General features: G+C 49.8%; 1 long non-coding RNA gene across 1 annotated transcript; it reads left to right on the forward strand.

The window, feature by feature from the left end:
• Positions 1-10,603: 10,603 nt before the first annotated feature.
• LOC136328489 (uncharacterized) lies at positions 10,604-16,920 on the forward strand. The gene is made up of 3 exons (XR_010730061.1): positions 10,604-10,735; positions 16,246-16,372; positions 16,873-16,920. It is a non-coding gene; the product is annotated as an uncharacterized lncRNA (long non-coding RNA).
• Positions 16,921-18,154: the final 1,234 nt, after the last annotated feature.

Below are 18,154 nucleotides of genomic sequence, written 5' to 3' on the forward strand. Positions count from 1 at the left end.
ATGGTCACCCATTAGCCAATCTAGGGGGATGTTTGGTTATTTTTGTGGTTTGGACAATGCTCTTGTTTTTGTCTCACTCAGACGTGGTTTTGTTTTTATTTGGATCTTCACAGTGCCAGTGGCCTTGGCTGGTGTTGTTCTGTGGAACTGCTCATGCTCACAGAAGACAGGGCCCCCACTGCGAGCGCCAGGCCAGCTCCTGGCTGTCAGGAGGCGCTGCGCTCTTTCTGAGTGGGGGCACCTGTGGGTGTTGGGATTAAGGGTGATTTTCACTTTCTACCTCACATTCTGGAATTTTTTTTTTTTTTTTTTTTTTTTTTTACAATCATGTATTACATTTATCTTTAGAAAAATAGCTATTTTCTTTCTGGTGGGAAAAAAATCACTTATATAAGAAAATGCTAAACTAGATCAACCATTTGCCAGTGTGTCTGAAGGAAGGGACAGACAGTCCAGCACACTGAGTGCCCAGGAACACGAGTCATAAACATCTGACCAGCTCCACGTCCTGCAGAGCAGCTCTCCTCAAATACTCTCCCAGGAGTCAGGCTGGTTGTGCCAGCATTAGAGTTTAGATTGGATAGAAATTGGTGTTGCGCTTGACCTCATTCCAGGGTCCAGGTGGTAAGAAACATGGCTGGTTTATCAGCACTGGGTAGAGGCCACCTGGCACCTTGGACACCTGCTGGGTGGGGCTCCCAGGCAGGAGGCTGTGGCCTGGCCTAGAGCTCTGGCCTCAGCTTGGCCTGCGCATTAGAATCACCTGGGAAGTTTGACGCCCCCTCACCCGCCCCCAGGGATTAGCTGTCTGGACCAATTAAATCAGGATCCCTGGGGGCGGTGCCGGGGCGGAGCTTTTCTTTCCAGCTCCAGGTGATTCCTCCAACTTCTCTCTGCTCTGCGCTCACTATGTTTGCGCCCTGTGCCTCCGACTTCTGTAATCTCCCCTCTCATCTTTCCTTCTTCCATCATCTCCTGTTCTGCTCAGACCTTCACTTCTCTCCTCCGAGTCACAGCTGTCCTCCACTCCCTGACTGATCTTTGTAAATGAAAATCAAGGTCACTGGTTCTCAGTCCTGGCAGCATGTTAGAATCACCAGGGGAGACTGAAAAAGCACTTCCAGTGCCTGGGCCTCTCAAAGCTCCTATTCCGTGGGCTTGGGGTGGAGCCCCAGCCCTGGTGTTGTTAAAAAGCTTCCCGGAGGATTTCCTGGGCAGCCAGCCTCAAGAACCATCGTTTGTGGTACTTTTCTTTCCTCGCCCAGCAGGAGCCCAGTGAATGAGCTAACCCACACACTGAGGCACAGAAATTCTTTAGGGCTCCTCTAGGGGAGTATGTCACGAAGGGGAGAGGATGGTCTCCCCCACTTTGCCAGAGAAGACCATGGAGCTCTGTCTGTTTGTAATTGTGGCCTGGGTGGTGCGTGGAAGCAACTCAGCAGCTGCCATGATAGTACCTCGTGATGGGAAGAGCCCTGGCAAAGGAGGCCGGAGGAGGAGAGGGACAATCGATGGTCCTTGCTGATGTCCTGGAATGCTTGAAGGAAATTCTGCGGTGGACTGGCTCCTGCAGCAGCAATGAGGGGCATAAGCTGGGAATGGCATGCATCTCTTGGAACATTTGATTGCAAAAATGAATGCTATGGGGCCCCACCCACACCCCAGAGCCCCACCCACATCCCCCCCCCTCTTTGGGACCCAGGGGCTCCTCTCCCAGCTGCAGGAGTGTTGCCTACTGATGGGTCTCCTCTGTGTTCCCCCAGGAACTGCCCTCAGCTGAAGGTTCAAGGCTGTGTCCCTTCCCTGAGGGCAGCCTGCACAATGACTAGTCAAGGAAGGTTACAAAGACCCAGGCCCCTTCCCTTGTTTTAGGACACCCCAGCTTCAGCCCTCACCCCACCCTCACCCCCATGGGATTCTGTAGATTTGATTATTAGACCAGCCAGAATAACCTGGAGGGTAGGGGAAGGTTTCTTCCTCCTCCCACAACCCGATCCGGCTGCCTTCACTCTCCCCATAGGGGCTATTATAGTGTTCTCTCCAGTAAGCCAACCACATGCGAATCTAGACCTCAGAGTCTGTTTCCAGGGCACCTGACCTATGAGGGAGGCCCTTAATATATGTGTGTGGGTGAAAATGAACAGAGCCCGAGGGGTGAGAAGGGCAGATGCAGTACAGCTGCTTTGGGGGCTTCATGGTATATTTGTAGGTTCACAGGACATGAAAACTGCAAAGTTGATCCTATCACTCCCCTGCTTAAAATTCCTCAGTGACTCCTACCAACTGTGGGATAACTTCTGAGCTCCTCAGCATGGCTTGTGAGCTCTTTTGTCATGTGACTTGACCACCATGGCAGCTCCCTTTCCTCTCCCTTGCTCTCCAGACAATCACACTGTCTGCAGTTTTCCAAACCACCAGCCTTCCCCAACCACCTCACCCCCAGACTCCACACAAGCTCACCACTCCCCTCTGCATTCAAGTCGCCTGTCTCCTTGCTTCCGGTGGGGCAGCTGTGTTAGGCTTGCTTGCTAGTTTACCAGCTGCAAGCCCTTTGCCTGATGAGTGCGTGAGCAGCACCACATGTGCATGGCCTACGTAAGGCTATGGGTGCTTGCGCTCAGGGGGGTTGCGGATGCGCGGGTTGCCTGCCCACCACAGTGAGAGGCCATTTTGTGGTTTGTTTGCTTGAGAGGCGGTTTCCCCTGCCTGTGTGCTTGTCCGCCATTGTGAGACTTTATTAAACAGAATGGCCCAACCCTTTCCAGCGCCACAGTGTTTCTACCATCTGCCCGAATCCAGTGTGGACCTGGCCTCGGCCACTGGCATTACACTCCCCTTCTAGCCTGGATCATCGGGGAGGCTCAGGCCAGGTCTTAGTCATCTGCCTCTCCAGGGCCCGGGGCAGTGCTACATTAGGCTGCACAGTATTACCATGGCAGTGGCTGATTCATTTTTTCTATAATTTATTTTTTACTATGATAAAATACATGTAACATAAAATTTACCATCTTAACCATCTTAAAGTGTACAATTCAATGGCATTTAGAATATTCACAGTGTTGTACAACCATCATCACTCTCTAGTTCCAGAACATTTTCACCACTCCCAAAGGAAACTCCCTCTTTATTAAGAACTAACTCCTCATTCCCCTCTCCTTCCAGCCCTTGGCAGCCATGAATCCACTTTCCACCTCTATGGGTTTGCCTATTCCGGATATATTTTTTTAAATTTTATTTATTCATTTTAGAGAGGAGAGAGAAAGGGAGAGAGAGAGACAGAGTGAGAAGATGGGGAGGAGCTGGAAGCATCAACTCCCATATGTGCCTTAACCAGGCAAGCCCAGGGTTTTGAACCGGCGACCTCAGCATTTCCAGGTTGACGCTTTATCCACTGCGCCACCACAGGTCAGGCTTTAAAAAAAAATTTTTTTTATTCATTTTAGAGAGGAGAGAGAGGGAGAAAGAGATTCAGAGGGGGGGGAGGAGCAGGAAGCATCAACTCCCATATGTGCCTTGACCAGGCAAGCCCAGGGTTTCGAACCGGTGACCTCAGCATTTCCAGGTTGACGTTTTATCCACTGTGCCACCACAGGTCAGGCTATTCCGGATATTTTATATAAATGTCACCATACAATGTGTGTGTGGCCTTTTGTGTCTGGCTTCTTTTGGTTATAATGTTCATTCATGTCATAGCATGTATCAATACTTCATAATATTTGGTTGTATGGATATATCACATTCTGTTTATCCATGCATCAGTTGATGGACATTTGGGTTGTTTCCACCTCTTGGCTATTGTGAATAGTGCTGCTGTAAACATTCGTGTACAACTTTTTTTTTTTTTTTTTGTATTTTTCTGAAGCTGGAAACGGGGAGAGACAGTCAGACTCCCGCATGCGCCTGACCGGGATCCACCCGGCACGCCCACCAGGGGCGATGCTCTGCCCACCAGGGGGCGATGCTCTGCCCCTCCAGGGCGTCGCTCTGCTGCGATCAGAGCCACTCTAGCACCTGGGGCAGAGGCCAAGGAGCCATCCCCAGCGCCTGGGCCATCTTTGCTCCAATGGAGCCTTGGCTGCGGGAGGGGAAGAGAGAGACGGAGAGGAAGGAGAGGGGGAGGGGTGGAGAAGCAGATGGGCGCTTCTCCCGTGTGCCCTGGCCGGGAATCGAACCCGGGACTTCTGCACGCCAGGCCGACGCTGTACCACTGAGCCAACCGGCCAGGGCCGTGTACAACTTTTTGTTTGAACACCTGTATTCAGTTCCCTTGGCTATAAACTTAGGAATAGAATGAGTGGATTATGGAGTAACTTGTTTAACTTTTTGAGGAACTGCCAAACTGTTTTCCACAGTGCTGCACCATTTTACATTCCCACCACAATGTAGGAGGGTCCCCATGTAATTTCTCCACGTCCTCTCTAATACTCATTTTCTGTTTTGCTTTGTTTTTCTTTATAGCCATCCCAGTGAGTGGGAAGTGGTATCTCATTGTGGTTTTGACTCGTTCCATATGTATTTTTGACTCCTTACTGTGTCAGGCACTGGGCTAGGCACTGGGGATAGTACAGAGAACACAACAGCAAAGGCTATGCTTTTGTGGACGCTCCGCACTAGTGGGGGGGTGACACAGGAGAAAGGGGTTAGGACACCTGACTTCGTTAGTGAGCAGGGACATCAGAACTTCCCGGTTGCAGCTAGGAAAGAAGAAAAGTGAGCTCTGGGCCTCTTCTACCTCTCCTCACCCTGGCAGGGCAAGCAGAGTCTGCATACTCACAGGCTTAAAGGCCCAGCCAGGGGAGAGGGACAGATGGGTGAGTGCACAGGCATCTGTGTAAGGGGCATGGCCTATGGCACACTGGGGAGCACCAATTCTGCCTCAAAGAGCAGATGCTGCTTGGCACTAGTCTCTTATTGCCAAGTGGTGGTGTAGACCTGGGCCTGGCCACACTCTGGGTGGAAATACAATTTTTTTGTTTGTTTGTTTGTTTTTGTATTTTTCTGAAGCCGGAAATGGGGATAGACAGTCAGACAGACTCCCGCATGCGCCCGACCGGGATCCACCCGGCACGCCCACCAGGGAGCGATGCTCTGCCCCTCCCAGGCGTCGCTCTGCTGCGACCAGAGCCACTCTAGTGCCTGGGGCAGAGGCCAAGGAGCCATTCCCAGCGCCCGGGCCATCTTTAATCCAATGGAGTCTTGGCTGTGGGAGGGGAAAAGAGAGACAGAGAAGAAGGAGAGGGGGAGGGGTGGAGAAGCAGATGGGCGCTTCTCCTGTGTGCCCTGGCCGGGAATCAAACCCAGGACTTCTGCACACCAGGCCAACGCTCTACCACTGAGCCAACCGGCCAGGGCCAGAAATACAATTTTTTATATGAAAGCTTCCCATTTTTACATGACAGCACAGACATTTTTAAAACATTACCTTGGGGCCAATTTTGGTGAACTGTCCACCAATTTGTGATTCTGACCTGGATTTGCTTCTCAGATGCAGTCTTTTGTAAGGTCAGGATCCTGGGGGCAAACTGGGGAATGTGCCTCCGGAGAAGCCTCCGTTCTGACTGCTACACACACACACACACACACACACACACACACACACACGCACCCTGCCCCAGCCTCAGTGGTCTAATGCCCACTGGTGTTTGAAAACAAACCAGAGTTGCAAGGAAGGCAGCTTCCCACATCATGGAGGGCTGGGCAGACAGGATCATGTTCCCTGTTCGTGCCAGGGGAGCGCCCGTGGCCCGGTCCCAGTTTCTCAGTGCACACAGCAGTCCAGAGTACTACTTCCATGTGCCAGGAGCAGGGGAGGGCAAGGGAGGGGCCTGCAGGAAGAGCACGCCCCCCTCCCCAGCCTGCTCTGGCTCTGCTCAGCCCCACGTGCTCAGATGCCCGTCCCAGTGGCTTTTACCCTAGTGGGCAGCGCGACTGCAAGCCCTGCCGCCTGTAGCCTCCCGGTGAACTTTGTCTGGATGGAAACCCTTTCCTGGGAGATGACCCAAATAGGAACGTGGAGTTCTAGGGGAAGGCAGCGGTAGCCTCCGCACTGCCTAGGGGTTGACACATGGCGGTTAAGCAATATGTTTGTTGGTCTCTTGCAGTTGGTCACAACTGCAATTAAAACTAGCAGTTCTCTGGCGGGGGTGTCTGTTCTGAAAATCTGCCGGGACTTCTTTTACGTGAAGCCCCTGCCTCCGTAGGTGTTTATTCTGAAGCCACTGGGACCCTTCAGCGGGTTCCCCTGGCCGCTCAGGCTGCTCTGAGGGGTCGGTGTTCCAACCCCGTGTTTACAGGTGCCCATTGCTCAAGAACTCCGGACAGGTTCCTTCCCCCTCTGTGGCCCCTGTCGGCTCTCAAGAGGCGAGGCATATGGAAAGAGCAACTAGGTTTGTTGGCAAAGTGAGTGACATGGAAGACAATGTACAATACGTCCGGTGTTTGTTTTTATGGGGATGTGATCAGAGAGAGCCACTCCATTCATCCACCAGCCCCCAAATGTTCGTTTATAAGTTACACCTAAAGAAGGAACTGTGGTTGATTTTCCCAGTAGGAAATAACAAGGAGCAAATTAATAAGCTTTATGTTTCCGTGTATGTTTCTATCCCTAAAGGATCTATTTAAATAAAGTCTTCCGCCTAGATTACTCTTAGCAAGTAATTTTATTGTTAAGAACCATAATCAACATAAACTATAACTGCTGTAAAGCTATATAGCAGTCTTCATACCTGTAATAAACTATCAAGCTTTGTAGAGAGTATGGGCAATAGCAACAGAGCGATTATTTCACTTAACCTCTACAACCCTGTCAGATTTAATCCCCAGAACCACTCAACCAAGGAGGTAATATCACTGTTTTTTCAGATGAAGAAACTTAACCTTAGGTCGAACATACTAGATGTTTTGCATGGTTTCTATCAGGTAATCCTTTGGCCAGTCCTGTGAGATTCCCTGCTCAACAGTCCTATGGGGAAGTATTATTATGGTATTACTAATGGATGAGGAAACTGGAATGTGGGGTGTTCCATAGGCCAGTGGCCACACAGCCATGAGGTAGAGGAGATAGGATTCAAGCTGTGGGAGATGTAGCTCTAAGCATACCCCTTAAGCTCTAAGTTATAACAGACAAGGAAACACAGCATAGACCAACAGACACATGACAGTATGTTCATTGTGTCAGTGTTTGTAAAGAGGAAAAAGCTAGAAACCACCTAAATGCCCATCAGTGGGGGAGGATCACATCAGTTAGGGCTCCACACTCTTAATGATACATGCAGCTATTAAGCTGAGCAAGGTGGCTTTTATATGTGCTGATGAGGAATGATATACACGATATATTAAATAAGAAAGGCTAGATACTAAATAATATGCATAACATACCACTTCAAATATGAGGTACATCATATTGTATCAGTCAGGGGTACACTTGTATTGGGTAATGTGAGAATAACTTAATAAACGGAGTATTTATAGAGTTGTGGACTAAATAGGAAGTAAGAAATCACCAGGTATTGTGGCATGTAACACTGGGGCTCCAATCCCACTGGCTGGAACCCAGAGATAGAGAGAACGGTGTGGAAGGGCTACTCACAGAAGCTGAGTAATGTTACTCCATAGAAGAATGTAGTTTATCCACTGAGACAGCCAGGGAGGGAGATGGGGAAATCAATGTCCTGACCTCACTCTTCTCACCCTCCAATCTCCACCTGGTGCTCCCCATTTGCCAAACCCACCTGGAAGCCAAAAGATGAAGGAGACCATTGCTGCGGGTCAGCCTCCTGGGCACATAGGGCTGGAGGGTGCAGAAACATGGAAAGCGCCCTGGAGGACCAGTGGAAGGTTCCCAGCACGTTAATTCTTAGATACATCTTTGTAAATGCTTAGCAAAAGGATCTGAGAGGGTGAATCCCAAGTTGTTTAGGGAGGTTTTCTCTGGGTAAGCAGGACAAGGGAGGGACCTTCAGCTTTTACTTTATGCTCTGTATTGAGTTAACAGAAAAAGAGGCCAGCTTGGGGCAGACTACGGCCCCAGCCCTGGTTCTCATCCTGTTTCCGGGTCACACCTCTGCGGAGGAATGGTGGGCAGATTGCCTTTTCCTAGATGGCTGCATCAATATGTGTCCCACACCGTGCACTCTTCACATAGTGTGACGTTGACCCTCCTCCATGGAGAGATGGAGTCTGGTTTTTATTTCCTTAAATTAGGTGGGCCTTTGAAATTGTCTGACCAACCAAGTGCTGCAAAAGTGCCATTGAGTGACTTCTGGCACTGGATTGTAGGAGATGGGATGGTTTCTACGTGTCTCTCTGAGCGTGTGCCTGCGAGCCCTGAGCCACCATGCACCACCCTCAGGCTGCCATGCTGGAGAGACCATATAGCTTGGCCACACAGCACTGCTGAGAGATGTCTGAGGAGCCCCAGCTGCAGCAGCCCTGGCCTGGGCAGCAGACAGATGAGTGCAGAACCCCTCAGACGACCCAGCCTACCCCTGTGGGGCTGCAGTGCCATGAGAGACCCCCTCAGCCAGAATCACTCAGATGAGCAGGTCCCAAATTCATGACTCTTAAAAAGTGAGAGAGATAATAAATGAATACCATTGTTTTAAGCGGTTTGGGGATGATTTGTCATTCAGGAATAGGTCATGTACAGGCTAACAAAAGAAGCATGAGAACTAATTTCCAACAGCCAACCTGGCATCCAACGGAGACAGTCACCGTAGAAGACAGAACAGAGAGCAGTCTTTGTGGCTCTCCATCCTTGAGCATCTTGTCCTTCCCACTCAGTGTTCTCTGCCAGCCTGTCTCAAGGACCTCTCTTGTTCCGCCAGTGCTCGTTCTGGGCTTCCCCTTCCTCCTCTGCTCACCCACATTTCCTTTCAGAGCAACCCATCTGAGCCGTCTCATTTCCTCTCCGCCCCCGTGGGCTCCGAGGCTCCTGGCCCACGGGGTTGTGAGTGGCTGGATTTGGAGGCCGCTCTCACTTGCCTCAGCTGTGCTGTGGACTTTGGGCACTTGGGTCCCAAAAGGACTCTCTACCCCCTTTTTTTGGAACTGGCATCTCCCACTGCTTTAACCAAGAATTGGAATGAGAACTAACACGTGACCACAGATGCCTGCCCCTGGCCCCCTGTCGACCAACTAGGAGTGAGCGCCGACCCAACAGGCAGTAGGAGCCCTCTTCCGGAAGCTGCCAACTTGAGAGCACAGAGAGAGGGCAGTCTGGTCTGCTGTGGGGGCTGAAGGTGGCCCTGGGCTGTCAGGAGCCAGGTTCCCTCTACGTGTGGAGGCAGTCAGGCTGCAGTAGGGGAGAGTCACTCTACCTGAGGGGGAAAGAGGAACTCAGACCAAGAGAGGAGTCCAGGGGTGGGGGGAGGAGGACTGACATAAGCCGGCGGCACATACATCTTTTTACCTGTTTGATCTAAAGAAACAGGACAATGTAGGAAATAGGAGGAACCACATCGCTTTTGGGGGGGGGGTTTAGATTTGTTTTTATTCATTTTAGAGAGCAGAGAGAGAGAGAGAAGGGGGAAGGAGCAGGAAGCATCAACTCCCATATGTGCCTTGACTAGGCAAGCCCAGGGTTTTGAACCGGTGACCTCAGCATTCTAGGTTGATGCTTTATGCACTGCGCCACCACAGGTCAGGCACATTGCTGAGTTCTAATCCTAGCTTGCCAAGCTGTGTGACCTTCGGCAGGTACTCAGTGAATTAACATGTAAATGGGGACAATAATAATAATTCCTCATAGAGTTGTTGAGAGGAATAGGCAGTTCAAATTCAGAGAGCTTACAAAGGTCCTGAAGCACTGTAGACGCTATGTACCATATCACCTATTATTACTTTTACTTTGTTTAGATCTTCTGTCACTTTAGCTGGAGAAGATTTTGTTTGTTTATTTTTGTATTTTTCTGAAGTGAGAAGCAAGGAGGCAGTCAGACAGACTCCTGCATGCACCCGACTGGGATCCACCCAGCATGCCCACCAGGAGGCGATGCTCTGCCCATCTGGGGCATTGTTCCACTGCAACCGGAGTCATTCTCGTGCCTGAGGTGGAGGCCATGGAGCCATCCTCAGCGCCTGGGCCAACTTTGCTCCAATGGAGCCTTGGCTGTGGGAGGGGAAGAGAGAGATAGAGAGAAAGGACAGGGAAGGGTGGAGAAGCAGATGGGCACTTCTCCTGTGTGCCCTGACCAGGAATTGAACCCAGGACTCCCACATGCCAGGTGAACACTCTACCACTGAGCCAACCAGCCAGGGCCTAGCTGGAGAAGTTTTTATCAAAACTAAACCTTCCCCACTTGCCTCTGGATTAATATGTTCCCAAGAGCCCATATGTCCCAGGAGCAGGAAATTGCCAAGCCACACAGGTGTGCCAGGAAATGTCAATCAGAAGTGTTTCCCCTGTGCCTTGCGCTGGGGCCTTGGCATCCGTCACCAGACTGTCCTGTTTCCACACCTTGAGCGGTGAAGTCAACTGGGCTCCTCTCCCTGCCCTTTGGCCTACTCAAGCTGTTTACCGACTTCTTCTCTCTGATCTGGAAACCAGACACCCTCCTTGCCAGTGTTCGTCTGGCTGCACCCCGGCCCCGCCTGGGTCTTTGTACCGACAGGAAAGCAGGTGTGAAGCTGGGTTATGGAAGAGCAAGCAGAAAACGCAAACTCTCAGGATGTTTGTTTCAGTTTCTCTCTGTTATTTGGCCTCTATTAAATATTTGTGTTTGCCACCATCATCCAGGTAACTGAGTTAGAGGAATGAGGGGACTTCTGGGAAGAGAAAGAATGAAAATAAATTTGATTCAGTGGGGATTTGCTGGGATCCTACTCCTTGTATGGAGAAGGTTGGAACTGATGGAGGCTCTTATAAAGGCAGTGGCTAAACAACAACTCCCTGCAAGAGAGCCTCTTTCTATTTCCACCCAGACTTCTACGGCCACCTCTGGCTTCTGGGAGGGGCTGGAGTATGTTGCTGGCATGGGGCGTGTTAGAAGGCAAGGTTGGGAGCAAGCAAAAGTGAGCGGCAAATATCAAGGTGGAAGTGGTGATCCCAGGAGCTGGCTGGACAGTTGCACTCAAATCCAGACTGTGGCCTGGGAGCTCCAGACCAGTTCCAGGTGTAGATCTGATTTGAAAGAGCAGGGAAGGTTCTGTCTGAGCTTCCAGTGTGTGACACAGAGGTGGTGGAAGAGCCAGAGGTGGGAGAATAGGAGGGACCCTAGCTGAAGAGACTGTCCAGGCAGCCTGCCCTCTCACTGAAATATCCTGCAATGCCTAGAATTTGGAGAGACTTGTGACTGTCTAGAGACAACAGTCCTGGTCAGAGTAATGGCGGAGTAGGAAGCGATACCGATAAATCTCCCCCAAAACTCAACAAGATCTTCAACCAGAAACAGAAAAACCTATACTTGGAGCTTCCAGATTCTTCGCAATACACCCAAAGGTATGATTGAGTGAAAAATTGGCTAAATATATAACCAAACCCCGAAGGAAATAGGGAGTAAGAAATGCTCCGCCTTCCTCACTAACCTAAACAGGGCGGCTTTCTCTGGTAACTGTGAATATAGAAACTGAGGCGGGCAAAGGGGGTGAATAGATCCAGGCCGCCGCAGCAAAAACGGCCGAACCAGGCTGTGGCTCAGAGATCCAAGCCCAGGAAAATCTGATCCTGTGGCAACCCGGGCAATACAAGCTAACACTCGCGCCAAACCCAAAGAAAGAGAGACAACAGTCCTTGGGACTATAGTGTCACAATCTTCCCCAATCCCATTAGCCAGTGGGGAGAGAGGGACTGTGGTGTCTGCGGTGCCCAGGGATGGGACAGGCGACAGGGATTTGAACATACCTGTGGACTAGGAGGCCAGGCAGAGGCTAGGACAGCATTTGGCATTTGGCTAAGAGAGCCCCAAATTTGATTCATAACAAAAAAGAGAAGTACAGAATTCTTTATTTCTCAAGAAGGCTAAGATGTATGAGCATCTCGTTATATTTAGTCAAATATTTGGTTTGGGCTAGTTTGTCTCGAAGGCCCCTTCATTCATGCATCATGAATCGTGAATTCAATCATTGCTTCTTCATTTACTCACCCAATAGCTCCAAGCTCCTCTGTGCAAAGCACTGTGCTAGGCATAAAACCTCTATTCACAGAGCTTCGCATACAGTGTGGATTATCTCGTTTAACTCGCAGTTTAATTCTGTAAGTTTAACTCTACTGCAGCGGTTCTCAACCTGTGGGTAGCGACCCTGGCGGGGGTCGAACGACCAAAACACAGGGGTCGCCTAAAGCCATCAGAAACCCCTGTGTTTTGGTCGTTCGACCCCCGCCGGGGTCGTGACCCACAGGTTGAGAACTGCAGCTCTACTGTGACAATCTATGAGCCTCTGTGATCATTTATTCCAAAAAGGCTTCCTGTGTGCCCACTATGTGTCAGGCCCTGTTGTGGGTACTGGGAACAGGATTAAGCCAATGCTACTGGGGTGAGATGCAATTAGCCGGGAATAAATGCATAAATAATTTAAAGCCAGAGCATTAAGTGAACTGAAGAAAGTAACGGGGATGTTTGGGGGCGGGGGGGGGGGTAGTGGTTGGTGACAGTCATGTCTCCCGTACCCCTGCTGTCTTCCTGGATGAGTAAGAAGGAAGCTAGAACACCCGGGCCTCTGCTAAGTGGAACTTTCAGGCTAGTCAAAGTGTGAGCTGGGCCAGGAGATGCGAGAACCCACTTGTACCATTCCGCCAAGGTGGTGACAAGTTATTATTTATGACAATCCATTCCCCAAGCATGAAGTGCTTGGCTGGTTTAGAAGCTGGCAGGTGTCACAAGGGCTTGTGCTACAAAAAGCATGTATTGTGGGTCAGTTTGGGGTCATAACCCCTTTAGAATATATTTGGGTAACTTTTTAAAAAACACATTTTATTATTAAAAAGGCAAACTATAGACACTATAATAGATTGGGAAGATATAAAATGGTATACATTACAAAATATGTCTCCCTTTTGGCCCCTGAGCGCTGGCCCCAGACCCGCCCGCCCTGGCCACTGCTCTGTCCAGGCTCGGGTAACTGAGGGGTCTGCGTGGTTCCCCTGCTGGTCCATGGGCTTCTTACACACTTGCATGCAGGTTGACACCCCTAAAACTTTACAGCCCTTTAACTTCCCCTTCTGCCAGAAAGACAGGCCTGCTGCCTGGAGAGAAGGCCCAGGGAGAATTCCAGAGGCCTCTGTGAGGCTCTTATAGGGAGGAATGAAGCAGGTCCTGTCTGAATGGCAGCAGATCCCAGCGTGGCTGAGAGCCCAGCCTGAGTTTAGAATCAGCAGACCTAGGCCCAAAGCCTGGCTCTGCCTCTTTCTAGCTGAGTGACCTCTCCAAGCCCAGGCTTCTCCTTTGTAGCTGGGGACAGTCGTTACTCCAGTGAGACGCTATGAAAATCACATGAGCTAATGCAATTAGGCACATGGCCCCATACTTGGCACACAGCTAAGCAGCAACAAGTGGGTGCTTCTTCTTCTTTTCTTTTTTTTTTTTTTTTTTTTTTTTTTGATGAGGGGAGATAGTAAAACAGACTCCCTCATGCACCCTGACCGGTATCCACTCAGCAACCCTGTCTGGGGATGATGTTCGAGCCAACCAAGCTATCCTCAGCACCTGGGGCCGATGCTCCAACCAATAGAGCCACTGGCTGTGGGAGGAGAAGAGAGAGAGAAGGGGGAAAGTAGGGAAAGAGAAGCTGATGGTTGCTTCTCTTGTGTGCCCTGACCAGGAATCAAACCTGGGACGTTCATACACCGGGCTGACATTCTATCCACGGAGCCAAGTGGCCAGGGCCAAGTGGATGCTTTGTGTAGTGATCATGGAGTGGGTTCCAGGCACCCCTTCACTTTGCATTTGTATGCAGAAGTACTCAGGTCAAGGAGCACTCTCGCCAAGGTGTACAGGCCACAGACAACGTGCACGTGTCTGTGTCTTGGGGTGGAAGTTGAAAGTCAATTCTACTGGTTTTGCTTTGGTGGGTCCCAGGTTCTATTCTTAGATTTGCCACCCACCCTTCTCCAATTATGAGCATGTCATTTGCATCTCTGGACCTCAGTTTCCTCATCTGTTTGATGTCAAGGTTGGTCTTAGTCATCTTTAGGTGCCTCCTACCCTCACATGCCAGGATTCTTTGCTTAGGCGAGTAAGCTGGGTATGTGCCCTCACAGCTCTGGCTTCAGGGACAGAACTGACCTGGAGGGAGACCTGGGAAGCCCGTTTCCCCTAGCATGAGCAACGATGGGCTCTCACCACCTTCTCAACACTCTCTTCTCACCTATGTTTTCGGTGTCTCGTTCTCTTCCCTGACCAAGTTTCTGGGAACAGCTGTGCATTCCCAAGGCTCTCAGTTAGTCCGGGAAGGTTCTGCGAGCTCAAACAAGGCTGAACAGTGAGGGAAGTTGAGTCAGAGGGTAGAGATCAGCCAGAATCAGACTCATGAGTGCCAGGAACAAACATACCCAGCTGGCACCCATCGTGGGCAGATGGGACAAAAGCTACTGTGGCTGTCACCCCAGAGCTGGGCCCCAGGCTGCTGTTGTCAAGAACGGGGGGGGGGGGGGGGTGCTGTGAAAATGAACCCTCTACAGCTGGCAGCTGTGGGGCACGGGCCCAGCTGCGCCTGTGGCCATGTGCAGACCTGAGCTCTCGCTCGACAGGTCTGCCTTCTGCAATGTGGTGATGAGAGAGCTTCCTGGCAGGCACAGAAACTCCATAATGCCCCCAGGAGAAGGAGCACTGTGGGAAGCTACCTATTACAGCAGTGTTACAGGAAACCACACTGGAAAGAGCTCTGCTGTGATTGTTCCTGCAGATGAAGTTCACTGAGGGGTATGGGGACCTGCTCTGTAGAGCCATAAATTCCATGGTTCTTCCATAATCTCCACTTACAAAGGAGAGTTCAGAAAGCAAGGCAGCACTTCAGTGGTGTGGCCTACCTGCTGTGGTCTGTGTTCATGCCTTGTTTCCGCAGATCGACGGGAAGCCATGGAGGGCAGGATACCTCTTGGTAGTAGCCTCCCCGTCCAGCCCCATCCCATCCCCGCCTTACTCACAGTCCCGGGCCTCATGTGAAAGTGGTCCGGGTGTTTGCTGCTAGGGAGGAAGAGAAGCTGGGGCATGACCCATGAGTGTGCGGAAGGCTGAGCGTCTCCCGAGAAGAGGGAACAGAGCCTCCTGTCTGCCCCGCTGCACCCCACACTCTCCCCAAGTGGCCCCATGCGCTGACTGTGCACCTGTCCAATCCCCAAACCCTTGAGGAAGACGCAATGATGCCGTGCCCTCTGGGCTTTTTGCTGCAGGCTCTCTGCCCCTCCTTCCTAGATCTCGTCACACATCCTGTGGCTGCTGAAACCTGAGGGGACCCCATGTGAGAGACACAAAGCCCATGTGGATGTCTGGAGCTTCCACTTAGTTCTTGTTGTTTTGGGGCTGTAGTCTGTCCCTCTGTGAGTTTTCTTCTGGGAAAACAAGGCCTTTCTGGAAAGGTGCCTCAACGCCAGTCCTGCCGAGCCAAGGGGAGGGGCTCTTTGAGAGACTGGCTGCTTTGCCCATTGGAGCTCTCCTGTCTGCTCCTCTCCTCACAGCTGGGGTGCCCACCTGGCCCCACCAGCCACACACGGGAAGAAGTTATGGAAGGGCCTCTGCCTCCTTCCATCCGTGTGCTGGACTTGTGTTAGCAGGGCCTTCTTCTACCCTTTTCCAGAGCTAGGATCTCTTCCTTACTCATGGTAGTCTGGATAATGGCCATCTTTATAACATGGGATAGTCTGGAACTGCGAATGTGTAACCTTAATGGTCAAAAGGTCTTTGCAGATGTGACTCGGTCACAGATCTTGAGATGGGAAACTTTTCCTGGGTTATCCGGTGGGCCCAATATAATCACAAAGGTTCTTATCAGAGGGTGGCAGGAGGTCAGAGTGGAGAGAAGATGCTACACTCCTGGCTTTCAAGAAGAAAGAATGGACCATGAGCCAAGAAATGCAGGGAGCCCTAGAAACTGGAAAAGGTGAGGAAACGGATTCTGCCCTAGAGCTTCTGGAAGGACTGCAGCCTTGGTGATTTTAGACTTCTGCTCTCTAGAACTGTAAAAGAGTAAATTTATATTGTTTAAAACCACCACAGTTGTGATAAATTCTTTCAGCAGCAACTGGAAATGAATACGAACATGAAAAAATGTACTGGCTCCTCCTGGATTTTCTTTTCTTTCTTTTTTTTTTAGCATCTATTGATGAATATAACACATGACAAAATGCCACCTCAAATTCGGTATTGCACTTCAAGTTTGTTAACCACACAGCAGCTATAAACACCTGAGAAGCAATGAAGTCACAGCCAGTTCATAGCAGGTGATGGATTCATTCACTCACTCATTCATTTATTCATTTGTTCACTTGTTTTGTTGTATCGGAAAAGCGAGAAACAGACGTCTTGCCATCCAATTAAGTAGCCAAATTAAGGAGTCTTTAATTTAAAGCTGGCGACCGCAGGGAGACCTAAGTCATTTCAAATCAATGTGGCCCCAAACACAGTTTGGGGCTAGCTTTTAAAGACAAAATTACATACTGATTGGGGAATGGGGAAGAGGAGAAGTGAGCAGTAAAACAAAGCAGTGAAACAAGCTCTTTTACAATGTTTATCTATAAGATTAATTCAGGGAGAAACATTCTGGGAACACCTGCAACCTTGTGGGGTTATCTAAGGCCATAGCCTAGGAACCTAGCCTCAAGGCTAGGGGTAGGGAGTCTTTTTAGAAAAAGTAAGTTCTGCTAAAAGTCTCTTTGTTTTAGAGAAAGTAAGTTCTGCCAAAAATTACCCATACTTAGAGCCTTTCTTTTCTATATTTCAGTTTGTTCTGAATGTGACCTCTGACCCAGGCTGTCCGATTTGAATCTCAGTTCTATCAGGTAAAGCCATGTGACCTTGAGCACTTTCTCTGTACTTCAGTGTCCTCATCTATAAGTGGAAATACTGATATTACCTATCCTATATTATTGCGAGGATCAAATGACTTCATGTGCAAAAAACATTTGGGAAAATGCTTGGCATGCTCTAAGTGCTATAAAAGAGAGGATTATTATTATTATTATTAAAAGATAGGATAACTAGCCCTGGCTAATTGGCTCAGTGGTAGAGCATCAGCCTGGCATGTGGAAGTCCTGGCTTCCATTCCTGGTCAAAGTACACAGGAAAAGTGATCATCTACTTCTCCACCCCTCCTCCTCCTCCTCCTCCTCCTCCTCCTCCTCCTCCTCCTCCTCCTCCTTCTCTGTCTCTCTCTCTCTCTCTCTCTCTCTCTCTCTCTCCTTTCTCTCTCTCTCTTCTCCTCCTGCAGCCATGGCTCAAATGGTTTGAGCAAGTTGACTCCAGATGCTGAGGATGGCTCTGTGGCCTCGACTCAGGTGCTAACATAGCTCAGTTGCTAAGCAACAGAGCAGCAGCCCCAGACAGGCAGAGCATCACCCCATAGGGGGCTTGCCAGGTGGATCCCAACTGGGGCACATGCAAGAGTCTGTCTCTGCTTCTCTGCCTCTCACTTAATAAAAAGAATAAAGAAAAAAGGATAACTGCAAGAGACACATTATTTGCTCTTTCAAGGGATAATGTGCAAATAAGTTTTAGTCCTGCTTTACTTCACTGTACTTTTATTTTTTAATACCTGCCAAGAATGCCTTGCAGAGAAGAAAGTACCACTGGTACCTCAAGTCAATGTAAACACATTCTTTTCTAATGGGTTCTCAACCTGATCATGAAGCCCAGTTCCTTAGACATTCATTGCTTCCATCAGCCAGACCTGGAAGACAAACCCTACTCCAGGTCTAATTTTTTTTATTAGAACCCTCCAAACAGGACTGAGGTCTCCAAATCACTGGGCAGCTGAAAGAACAGGTGCCTGCACAGCAGCCGTTTACTTCTTTATTTGGGTATGAGGCTGCAATATGACCAACTCCACGGGGTAAGTTGGACTGGGTTAAACCTGTTCTGTATCCCCTTTACCTTTGCCAATTGGCTAGGGTTTGTGAACAGTTCTAGCGAATTACATGTAAGTAAAAGTCTAATGATGGATTTCTGGGAAAGTTTTCTTTTTTCCTGATAAAAAGAAAATGTTTAGTTATGGTTTGGTCAGGAAA

The sequence above is a fragment of the Saccopteryx bilineata genome, chromosome 3 (genome assembly GCF_036850765.1).
Source record: "Saccopteryx bilineata isolate mSacBil1 chromosome 3, mSacBil1_pri_phased_curated, whole genome shotgun sequence".
Taxonomy (NCBI): Eukaryota; Metazoa; Chordata; class Mammalia; order Chiroptera; family Emballonuridae; genus Saccopteryx; species Saccopteryx bilineata.